Source organism: Triticum dicoccoides, chromosome 4A (assembly GCF_002162155.2).
Source record: "Triticum dicoccoides isolate Atlit2015 ecotype Zavitan chromosome 4A, WEW_v2.0, whole genome shotgun sequence".
NCBI classification, from domain to species: Eukaryota; Viridiplantae; Streptophyta; class Magnoliopsida; order Poales; family Poaceae; genus Triticum; species Triticum dicoccoides.
The window spans coordinates 704,364,158-704,374,087 of NC_041386.1; the positions used below are offsets into that span (position 1 = coordinate 704,364,158).

A 9,930-nucleotide genomic window follows, 5' to 3' on the forward strand; every position below is an offset into this window, starting at 1 on the left:
CTACAAGGAGATGACCGTGTCGCTCCTAACCGGAACGGGGAAGTTCAACATCAGCGGCGCTGTCGTGGCTAGACCTGCAGGGAGTGCAGGCCAAGCTGCGCCGGGTGCACCGCCTGTTCGACGGACTCAACATGAAACTGTTGGTGGAGCACGCGGCAACGGCCGAGGAGCGCGCCCGGGAGGAGGGCCGGCTGGACTTCGTGGACATGCTCCGGTTGGTGGCCTGGAGCATGCCGGGGCGAGACGGACAACGTGAGTCGCGAGCAAAGGATGAAGCAAGGATGAGCGCCGCGGGATTGGCCGGGCCTCTGGGGGCATGTCGCAGGTGGCGGAGGCTGTGGGCGGGGCCGTCCGAAACGGATCGGAGGCGAGGCTGCTGGCCGGATCTGGAGCGGGCCGATGACCGGGGCGGGATGGCCAGATCAGACCCACGGCAGAGGAGCTTCCATGGCGCCTATGGGTTCCTCGCCGATAAGGGGTGCTGCCCTGGCTCTGGCCAGCCACCACGGCCGCGCGCACTCCGGGAGAGTGGAGTGCATCGTCGGCACAACACATGTAGAAGAGGAGGAGGAGCAACACTGGGTGGTAGTGGTTGGAGAAGAGGAGGAGTAGCGTTGAGTGAGAAGGAGGAGTGGCGATGAGGATAAGGCAAGCAGATGAGCAGATGGATGAGAAGGAGTGGCGCTGGCCGGTCGGTGCTTTTATTTAATGAAACCAAATGGAATTGGTCTTGTACCGGCTAGAAGCTACCGGATGCATGCACGCTAGCATCAATTACAAATTTTTATTTTCTGGAAGAGGGACGATTATTACTTGCTGTTGTTTGTTGTTACTTGACGGTGTTTGTTGTTACATTATATATACGTTCTTCTTTCAAAATAAGTGTCATAATTTTAGTACAACTTTGTATCATAGTTAATACAAAGTTAAAACATTTATTTTAGAGTGGAGGGAGTATAGTAATTAAAAGTGAGTAAAATATTAGAAGGAAATATTTCTTAAGGGAGAAGATATTTGAAGCTCAGCAGTGCTTGCTGTCCATGAAGATATTCCTCAAATCTGGATGCCATGGGTGAGACAGGGTGGAGAGACGGAGGGATGAAGAATAGAGAGAGTGCGACATCGGTGCATCTTGCTCGCGCCCTATTTCATCCAACACGACTGCTGGGAAGGGGGAGCACTACCCTCCGTCGTACCATCTATCCCGCAGTTTTGCGTACCCTAATCTTGATCCCCATCGATGCCCAACGATAATGTCCAGGGAAGTGGTCTTGTTGGCATGAAGGGTGTGGTCCTACTGCTGACGGCAACGTGTCAACAAAGAACGACAAGCATTGTAAATACTTTACTTTTCGGCCATCATATTTTTAAAATGGGAAAGCATAAATATGAATCAATGTTAATAGGGATTGAGAGATATAGGTACAAGTATGTGAATGATGCACAATTACTTTCGCGTCGAAGGATTAGTCGATGATTTACTCGATCGACAAATGTTTAGATATTTTAATTATTTTTACACGGGGTTGTTAAATAACAACAACTTATTAAATATTATTTTTTTGGAGAGAGTTGAAGAAATAGTTATATTGGTAGAGAAAAATATTACGAGCTTTTGGAATACAATAAGATCTTCATAAAGTGGATTCTTACGAGTCTTACAACCAATATAATTGAAAAATTTTATTATTCACCGTGACAGGTAAACTCTTGAATATCACATGAACACTCAGATCTATTTTATACCCGTTGCAACGCACGGGCATTTTTGCTAGTATAGAATAATAAAGCACGCATTGCTTTTGGTCGTCCGTCGTCCTTTTTACAGAAACGTCCCTGTAATCCTTTGTAACTGAACCCGCAGTCCCTTTGTAAGTGGATCTGAAAAAACGCTTCATTTTTACAAAAAAAGAACCCTGTATTTTATAGTGTTCAACCCGCGATCCTTCCCCAATTTCCCCTCTGCCCGACTAAAAAATCCCCTTTACGCCGCCCGGCGCACGACTGCCCGATTCAGCGCATCCCGCAGGAGACCGCCTGCCTCCGACGAGGGCCACACCGGTGATCTCCCCTCAGCCCGCCTGCCCCCTCTTTCATCTCCGTTCTACTCCTTCTCTCTCGGCCTCATCGAGCTCGCCTCGATCCATGGCCTCTCCTCAAACCTAGCTCCGGTCTCGGCCACGACAGGCCTCGCAGATCTCGGCCGCCATCCCCTACGCCTCCCCCCGCGTCTCCCTCACCTCGCCTGTGCAGCACCGTGGCTGCACGTCGCCAGCGCCATCTGCTGCAGCCCCGCTCTAAACCACCTGCACGCCATGGGCAGCGGCCATGGAGGACACACCTCCGCCTGCTCACTCGCCGCTGGCCAGCCAGTACCTCCACCAACATCTCATCCATCTAGATCAGGGGCCCTTTAATTTTAGCGGATTTTCTTCTTCTTTACAGCATGCTAATTAGCTAGGATATAGTCTTGATTTCAATTATTGCACAATGGCAATCTGCTTTATGTTGGCTTTATCATCTCAGGATAATCCAGATGTTTTCATATGCCTTGAGGAGTTGTCGGTGGATTATATGCAGAGGCTACCAAGTGGTAGCTCCAATGTTGCAAGAGGTCAGTAATGGGTGCTTCTTCTGGGATGGCTCACCTGAGATACCAACGCTGAAGGATCTGAATTTCAAGCTCAGCAAGGCCTGCATGTTGCAGTCTGTGGGACGGCCGACTCTGGAAAATCAAGTTTGCTCTCTTGAATGGTATGGTTCCAAAGCTATTAGGAGAGGCCAAGACTTGCGGAACAATGCCATATGGCAGCCAGACTGCATGGATACAAAGCGACAAAATTCAGGACAACATACTGCTCGCTCGGCAAGGAGATGGAGAGGGAGAAGTATGGAAGGGTCCTTGAGTGGTGTTCGCTAAAGAAAAACTTGGAGATCAGAAATCATTGGAGAGTGAGTCTGCACTCTTAGTGCCTGGCAGAAGCAAAGGACTCGGATAGCCCGAGCATTGTATCAGTATGCTGACATCTATTTATTCCATGATCCGTTCAATGCAGTTGACATACAGGATCCCAATTTTCCAAGGTAAAATACAATCTCTTTTTGTTACTGAACCTTTTTCCTGCAACATTCGTATTTGTTCCGCTTGAAAAGGCTAGGACTGATCTTTTGATAATGTTATATAGAATCTTTGCTGAACTCCCTTGGTGTTGGTTGTTCTTGAACCGAAGAAACATGCGGTCTAGAATTGACATCATTCAGTTACTTGATGAAAACAAAGTTGCATGTCCTTTTAGTCTAAATGTAATATTATGCCTTCAAGCACATGATGGGGGATAAATCGCAGTTATGAATTGCACTGCACGTGCATGAAGGCGAATGATTTTTCTGGATGCCTTTGCCATCTGGTACAGTGTGTTTATCAGAGAGTAATTGGTACAGAGTTCAGATTATCAGTTTATGTTTGTCTTGACAGATAGATGGTTTCATCGCGGTCGGCAGGAGAAATATCATCAATGGTACGGAAAAAGGCAGGTAGGCTGAGGCGGGCGCCCACACCGAGCAGCCGATCCAGGAAACCAGCCCTGCGGCACCGCCTCGTGCCACTCCCCATCTCTATGTTTGTGTCAGGCCCAGCGCAAGGTATTGGTAGAGAGGAGGCCGGAAAGAGAAGCTGCATGGTAGGAGGCTTTTGATCCGAAGGCAAGTTGGATGATCTGCTGACAAAGACACACCTCAATTCTGAATTTCTACTTGAAACAATTGATCAGATCACAAATGTACCTTGGTTATGTCTCTCACTGTGTGCTGAACAATGTTTTGCCTATTTTCATCTTGGTTGCTGACATTGTTGGTGTTATCTGTCAGAGAAAGTTGTTGAAGTGAAAGATGAAGATGAACCTGTAGAAGAGCTGAAAAAAGGACGTGGTAGAAAGAAGGAAGCGAAGCCTAAACAGTATAATGATGTGAGTTCAGATTTCTTATGTTTTCTTCCCTGCTTCATCAATATGATAGCATGGTTGTCTTCCAGATTATGCGAATGTCTTTGGTTGTCATATACTGTGGATGCATTGTAGTTTGATGTGTAGTCTGTATTAACTGCTCAACAGACTTTCCTTGAATAATTATACATAGACTGTTCGATCTCTTATTGTTTAAAGAAAATTCTAATTAACTGGTCAACCCGTGATAGTACTGCCTCGCCCAGCCGTGCATCCAAGATGCGACGCTTGCTGGAAAGTTGGTCAAGTAGGCCCTCGACTGCGAGTTTTAGCTGATTGATCCTTCACATCAGCCTAACTGCTACAATAAATGGACTTACAACAATGATTCCTTCTATATTGAATTTTTATATTCGACCTCACCAGTGCTTAGTTTCCTTTCCTGATGTCAAGACACAAAGAATTTGAGATCCAATTTATCTTTTTTAGTTTTTACACTAGAGTGCTTCATTTATATGTATTACTGTAGACACATGGGAATCCTCAAGGTGGCGGGCTTGTTCAGTTAAATGTATGTTTTATCTAGATTGTAATTTCAGCATCGTTGTTCTTTCCTGGATTGTACTACTTTTCAGGTTTTAGTGTCTGGATCTTCAATACAAAACAGAGTCAACGGTATATGTCAATTCTGTATTGGTTCTAGGCAAGTAGGTTGACATGTTCATCTGTTATCATGAGTGTCGTGTTTACACTTGCAGTTCAGATATTACGCTTAAGCTAAAGGTCTGATTCTACTGTCTAGAGGTGGAATGGCTAAGCTCTCTTTATGGTCCTTTTTGCTGAATATCTTGCAAATGGCACATTAAAGTGCAGGAAATTATTAGGTGTGTGGGTATCAATCCAATATGTTCTTATGTCTATGGATCCAGGAAATGTTGACGCTTTATTGGCTTTGGTCAACAAAATTTTAGGTGTACATGCTGTAAGGGCATATTCTTCCCTCAGATGTTTTGGTGATTGATGACAATGCTTTTGCGGACTAATCGTGTGCCTTGAGTTTCTCAGGTTATTCATATCTAGGCATGAGACGATTCGGTGCCCCTCGGAGACTATTGAAGTCGGCGTCGTTCTACGTTTCTCTTTGATGGATTTGAGTCGTAGGAGAGCCGTACTATTAAGAGGGGGTCCGCGTCGGAAAGGTTTGGGTGGAATCAACACGTACATTTGTTCCTCCTTTCCATGCACTTTGGAGCCTCCCTTCGTTATCTTGGTTGTACAGAAATCTGACGACTACTGCTGTGCTTGCGGTAGTACCGCAAGCACACGTGGTAGTACCGCTGGGTGTCACGGTAGTACTGCCCTTATGGAGCGGTCTGGCCTTGTGCCGCTTCGGTGCGGTAGTAGGGGCGGATGTAATTTTTTACATCCGCGCCCTCCAAGGTAGTACCGCTTGTCCAGCGCGGTAATACCGCGGAGGCCCACGGTAGTACCGCTCCCTAGGAGTCGTAGTACCGTGGTCCTCCTACCTAGTACCGCAGTGTCGTGGTAGTAGGCGCGGATGTAATTTTTTACATCCGCGCCAGCACGGTAGTACCGCGCCTCGCGGGTGGTAGTACCGCGTCGGATTTTTGCACCTCGTTCGGTTCAGCGGAAGTAGGCACGGATGTAATTTATTTCATCTGCGCCCTTCCCAGGCTGAGACTTTCCTGCTGTGCGGTAGTACCGCAGGTGGGTGCGGTAGTACCGCGCAAGCGGTAGTACTGCCCCCTTATCAGGCTAGTTCCGGCTTGTGTCGCTGTCGCGGTAATACTGTGGCCAGCCACGGTAGTACCGCGCAGCCCCGCGGTAGTACCGCGCCCCTGGAGCGGTAGTACCGTGTATCGCGGGCTGAACATGTGGATGACGGTTGGAATTTGTCCACGACTATAAAAGGGGCGTCTTCTACCTCTAGTTGACTACCTCTTCCATCTCCAAGCTCCATCGTTGCTCCAAGCTCCTTTTTCACTCGATCTCTCTCCCTAGCCAATCAAACTTGTTGATTTGCTCGGGATTGGGTGACAAGTGCCCGATCTACACTTTCATCACAGGATATTTGATTCCCCCCACTTATCCCTTGTGAATCTTGTTACTCTTGGGTGTTGAGCACCCTAGACGGTTGAGGTCACCTCGGAGCCATACTCCATTGTGGTGAAGCTTTGCAGGTTTATTGGGAGCCTCCAAGTGTTGTGGAGATAGCCCCAATTTTGTTTGTAAAGGTCCGGTTGCCGCCTTCAAGGGCTCCAATAGTGGAATCACGGCATCTCACATTGTGTAAGGACGTGAGGAGATTACGGTGGTCCTAGTGGCTTCTTGGGGAGCATTCTGCCTCCACACCGCTCTAACGGAGACGTACTTCCTCTTAAAAGGAAGGAACTTCGGTAACACATCCTCGTCTTCACCGGCTCCACTCTTGGTTATCTTATCCCTTTACTTTTGCAAGCTTACTTGTGCTATATCCATTGCTTGCTTATGTGCTCATTGTCGTTGCATCATATAGGTTGTCCACGTAGTTGCACATCTAGACAACCTATTTCATTGCAAATTTTAAATTGTTAAAGAAAAGTCAAAAAATTGTTAGTTGCCTATTCACCCCCCCTCTAGTCAACCATATCGATCCTTTCAATTGGTATCAGAGCCTCGTCTCTTTATTAAGGACTTTGCCGTCCGAAGAGTATAGTTGACGTCAACGATGGTGCGGAGGAGCACTCCGGTGTGAATCCCGTCTCATCTTCGGCCGAAGAGGGAACCTCGGTCTCTCGTGAGGAATTCAATGTGGCTTTAGACACATTGAAAACCTCCATGACGGCCGAGGTTAAAAGCATGTTTACTGAATTCCTAGAGGGACTCAAACTATCTACCTCGCCGATGAAAGTGGGTGATCTCACTAACAAGGTGACGGATGCGAACCCCGACAAGGGGGAAGCTAATAGTGAAAAAAGTTCGTCTACTAGTGGTAGAAATGGCACCGGCATCTATGCCCATGTGGAACCCCCGGTGTATAAAGGACCGATCCCCTCTACGCATTTGAATCATGCCGGTCCTCCTCCTAAATATGTGAAAAATGAAGATTTTGATTCTTGGGTCTATCGCTTCAAGCGTCATTTAAAACATGTGAATACTAACCTTTGGAGAATTATTGAAGAAGGTTTCTATCCTCGTGATCCAAGCAACTTCACCCCTCGAGAAGAAGTGGACAACCAATTCAATGAGAGTGCTCTCTTCATCATCCAAAATGCTATCCTTCCCGAAGATCTCCCTCATCTTCGACCTCATGTCATGGCTAAAGAAGCATGGAAGTGTGTCGAGCGTATGTACAGAGGAAGTGCTAGCATTCAACGCTCCAACTATGAAGTGGTGCAAGATGAAGCCGATGAGTTTGCAATGAAAGAGGATGAAGAACCTCGTGAGCTCTTTCGAAGAGTGACCAAACTTGCGGTCGCACTCCGAGATTATGGGAGTAAAGACACGGATGACAACTGGATCAAGCGCAAGTTCCTCAAGGCCATGATGCCCTACAACAAGGCCATGTCCTCCGTCATCCGCCAAAGACCGGACTTCCACTCCATGACCTCTAATGAAGTGTTGGATGAGTTTGTTGCAATGAACATCTTGGATAAGACCGCCGACAATGCGGTGCTCCGTTCCCAAAGGGCAAAGAAGCCCAATCTTGCCTTGAAGGCCAAGGTTAGTGTGGAAGAAGAAGAAGAAGAGGAATATGAGGAGAGCAACCCCGAGGACACGAAGTATGATTATCATGAGCACATGGCTCTTGCCTCTAGACAGTTTTGGAGTAAGAAGACTACAAGACCCAACTTCAACAAGAACAACTCAAGTGGCCTCAAAGGGAAGCAACGAGTTAGAACTTGTTTCAACTGTGGCAATGTCAGTCATTTCGTTGCGGATTGTCCATACGAGAAGCGGGAAGACAATGGTGGCAAGTTCATTCGAAAAGACAAAGCCAAGTCCTTCCCCAACAAGAACAACTTCACCAAGAAGACTCCTTCTCGCGGGTTGGTGGTTCAAGAAGAATATCGTGAGGATGACGATGATGATGAAGATGGTGAAACAATGGCCATGGCATCCATTGCCATTGTCTCAACTCCTCGGGGTGTCTCTCTTCGATGCACCTAACGAGAACATCACCGTCAAGTGCCTCATGGCTAAGGCCACCAACAAGATAACCCCCAACATCAAAACCACAATTATTCCTAACCCTCCTTCAACGGATGACTTTGATAATGGTAAGGGGTCTAATGAGGAGATCAATGAATTTGAGTCCTTCATGAGTAAGCTAAAGGGCAAATCCAAGAAGCATTTCGTTGCTCTTTTGGAACAACTTGGTGAAGCCAATGACATGATCGAGGCTCATGAAGAAACCATCACTAAGATGGAAATTCATAGTCGTGACTATGCCGACGAGATATCGGATCTCTCTAATGCTCATGAGGAAGAGCGTGAGCATCGTTTGACTCTTGAGGAGTCACACAACGATGATCATGCTAAACTAAAGAAAGATCTTGATCGTGCTCTTGTTGTGTCTCGTGTTCTAGCTTCCGAGAAGGCTAAACTTGGGGTTGATCATGATAGACTCACGGAGGAGTTTGATGTACTTGACAAGGCCCACAAGGTCTTGAAAAGTGCTCATGCCACCCTCAAGGAGTCTCATGCTCAACTCCAAGTTAAGCTAACTAAGGAAAAGGCCACATTTCCTCACATGGTCTTAATTGATTATGCAAATGCTACTAACCCATGTTGTGAGCATGTGCATCTTGTGGAGGAAAATGCCAAGTTGAAGGAACAACTCGAGAAAGGTCTTGTGTCATGCATACAAGGTGAGAAGAACCTAAATGACCTTTTGAGCAATCAAAAGGAAGTTGTGGGAAAGGAGGGGGTTGGGTTCACACCCAAGTCCAAGAACAAGAAGAAGATGAAGGAGAAGAAGAGCAAGACCAATTGACCTCCTCCGCTCACGCAAACCTTTGTGAAGGAGGGAGAAGGTGCTCCTAAGGAGAAGAAGAACAATGGGAAGAGTCGTGAAGCCAAAGAGCGCAACGCCATCTCTCCCAACAAAGCCGGCGACTTTAACCCCTCTTATGTGTTGTGCCGTGCTAGTGATGGACATGTTTATGCTAAATTTGTTGGTTCTCCTTATGAGTACATTGAATGGTCTATTTGGGTTCCTAAGACCCTTGTTACTAACATCAAAGGACCCATTACTCAATGGGTACCTAAAACCAAGCATTGATCTCTTGTAGGTGTTTGCTTCCAGTGAGGGATCATGGTTGCTCGATAGTGGAGCAACAAATCATATGACCGGGAGCAAGGACTTGGTGGTGGACGTGCACAATATCCCATCTATGCCCACCAATGTCGAATGGGGTGATGCTTCACATTCTAAGGTATTGGGTCTTGGCAAGGTTGTCATTTCTCATGATCTAACGATCGAGAAAGTCATGCTTGTTGAGTCCCTTGCGTTCAATTTATTTTCCGTTCGTCAACTCGCACTCATGGGTTTTGCCACCTTCTTTAATATTGATACCGTTGCCCTCTTGTGGAGCAAGACTCTTAAAGTAGTCTTTGTTGGGCATGTCGAGAATGGTCTCTATGTGGTTAACTTCTCGGAGCAACCCACTAAGACCGCAACATGCCTAATAGCTAAAGTTGATGTGGGATGGCTTTGGCATCGCCGTTTAGCCCACGTCAATATGAGATCTTTGCAAAGTCTTCTCAAGGAGGACCATGTCCATGGACTAACGAATGTTAGTTTTGCCAAAGATCGTGTTTGCAGTGCTTGTATCGAAGGAAAGCTTCATGAGACGGCTCACCCTCCCACGACTATCATCTACTCGAAGAGACCCTTGGAGCTCCTCCACATGGACCTTTTTGGGCCTCCATCCTTTGATAGTCTTGGGGGTAGAAAGTACTGCTTGGTGATAGTGGATGATTATTC

At 46.8% G+C, this 9,930-nt stretch overlaps 1 long non-coding RNA gene and 1 pseudogene across 1 annotated transcript; both read left to right on the forward strand.

Moving 5' to 3' along the window:
- Positions 1-10: 10 nt before the first annotated feature.
- LOC119284156 lies at positions 11-475 on the forward strand (annotated as a pseudogene).
- Positions 476-1,967: 1,492 nt separating this feature from the next.
- LOC119288032 lies at positions 1,968-4,055 on the forward strand. The gene is made up of 2 exons (XR_005141077.1): positions 1,968-3,084; positions 3,476-4,055. It is a non-coding gene; the product is annotated as an uncharacterized LOC119288032 (long non-coding RNA).
- Positions 4,056-9,930: the final 5,875 nt, after the last annotated feature.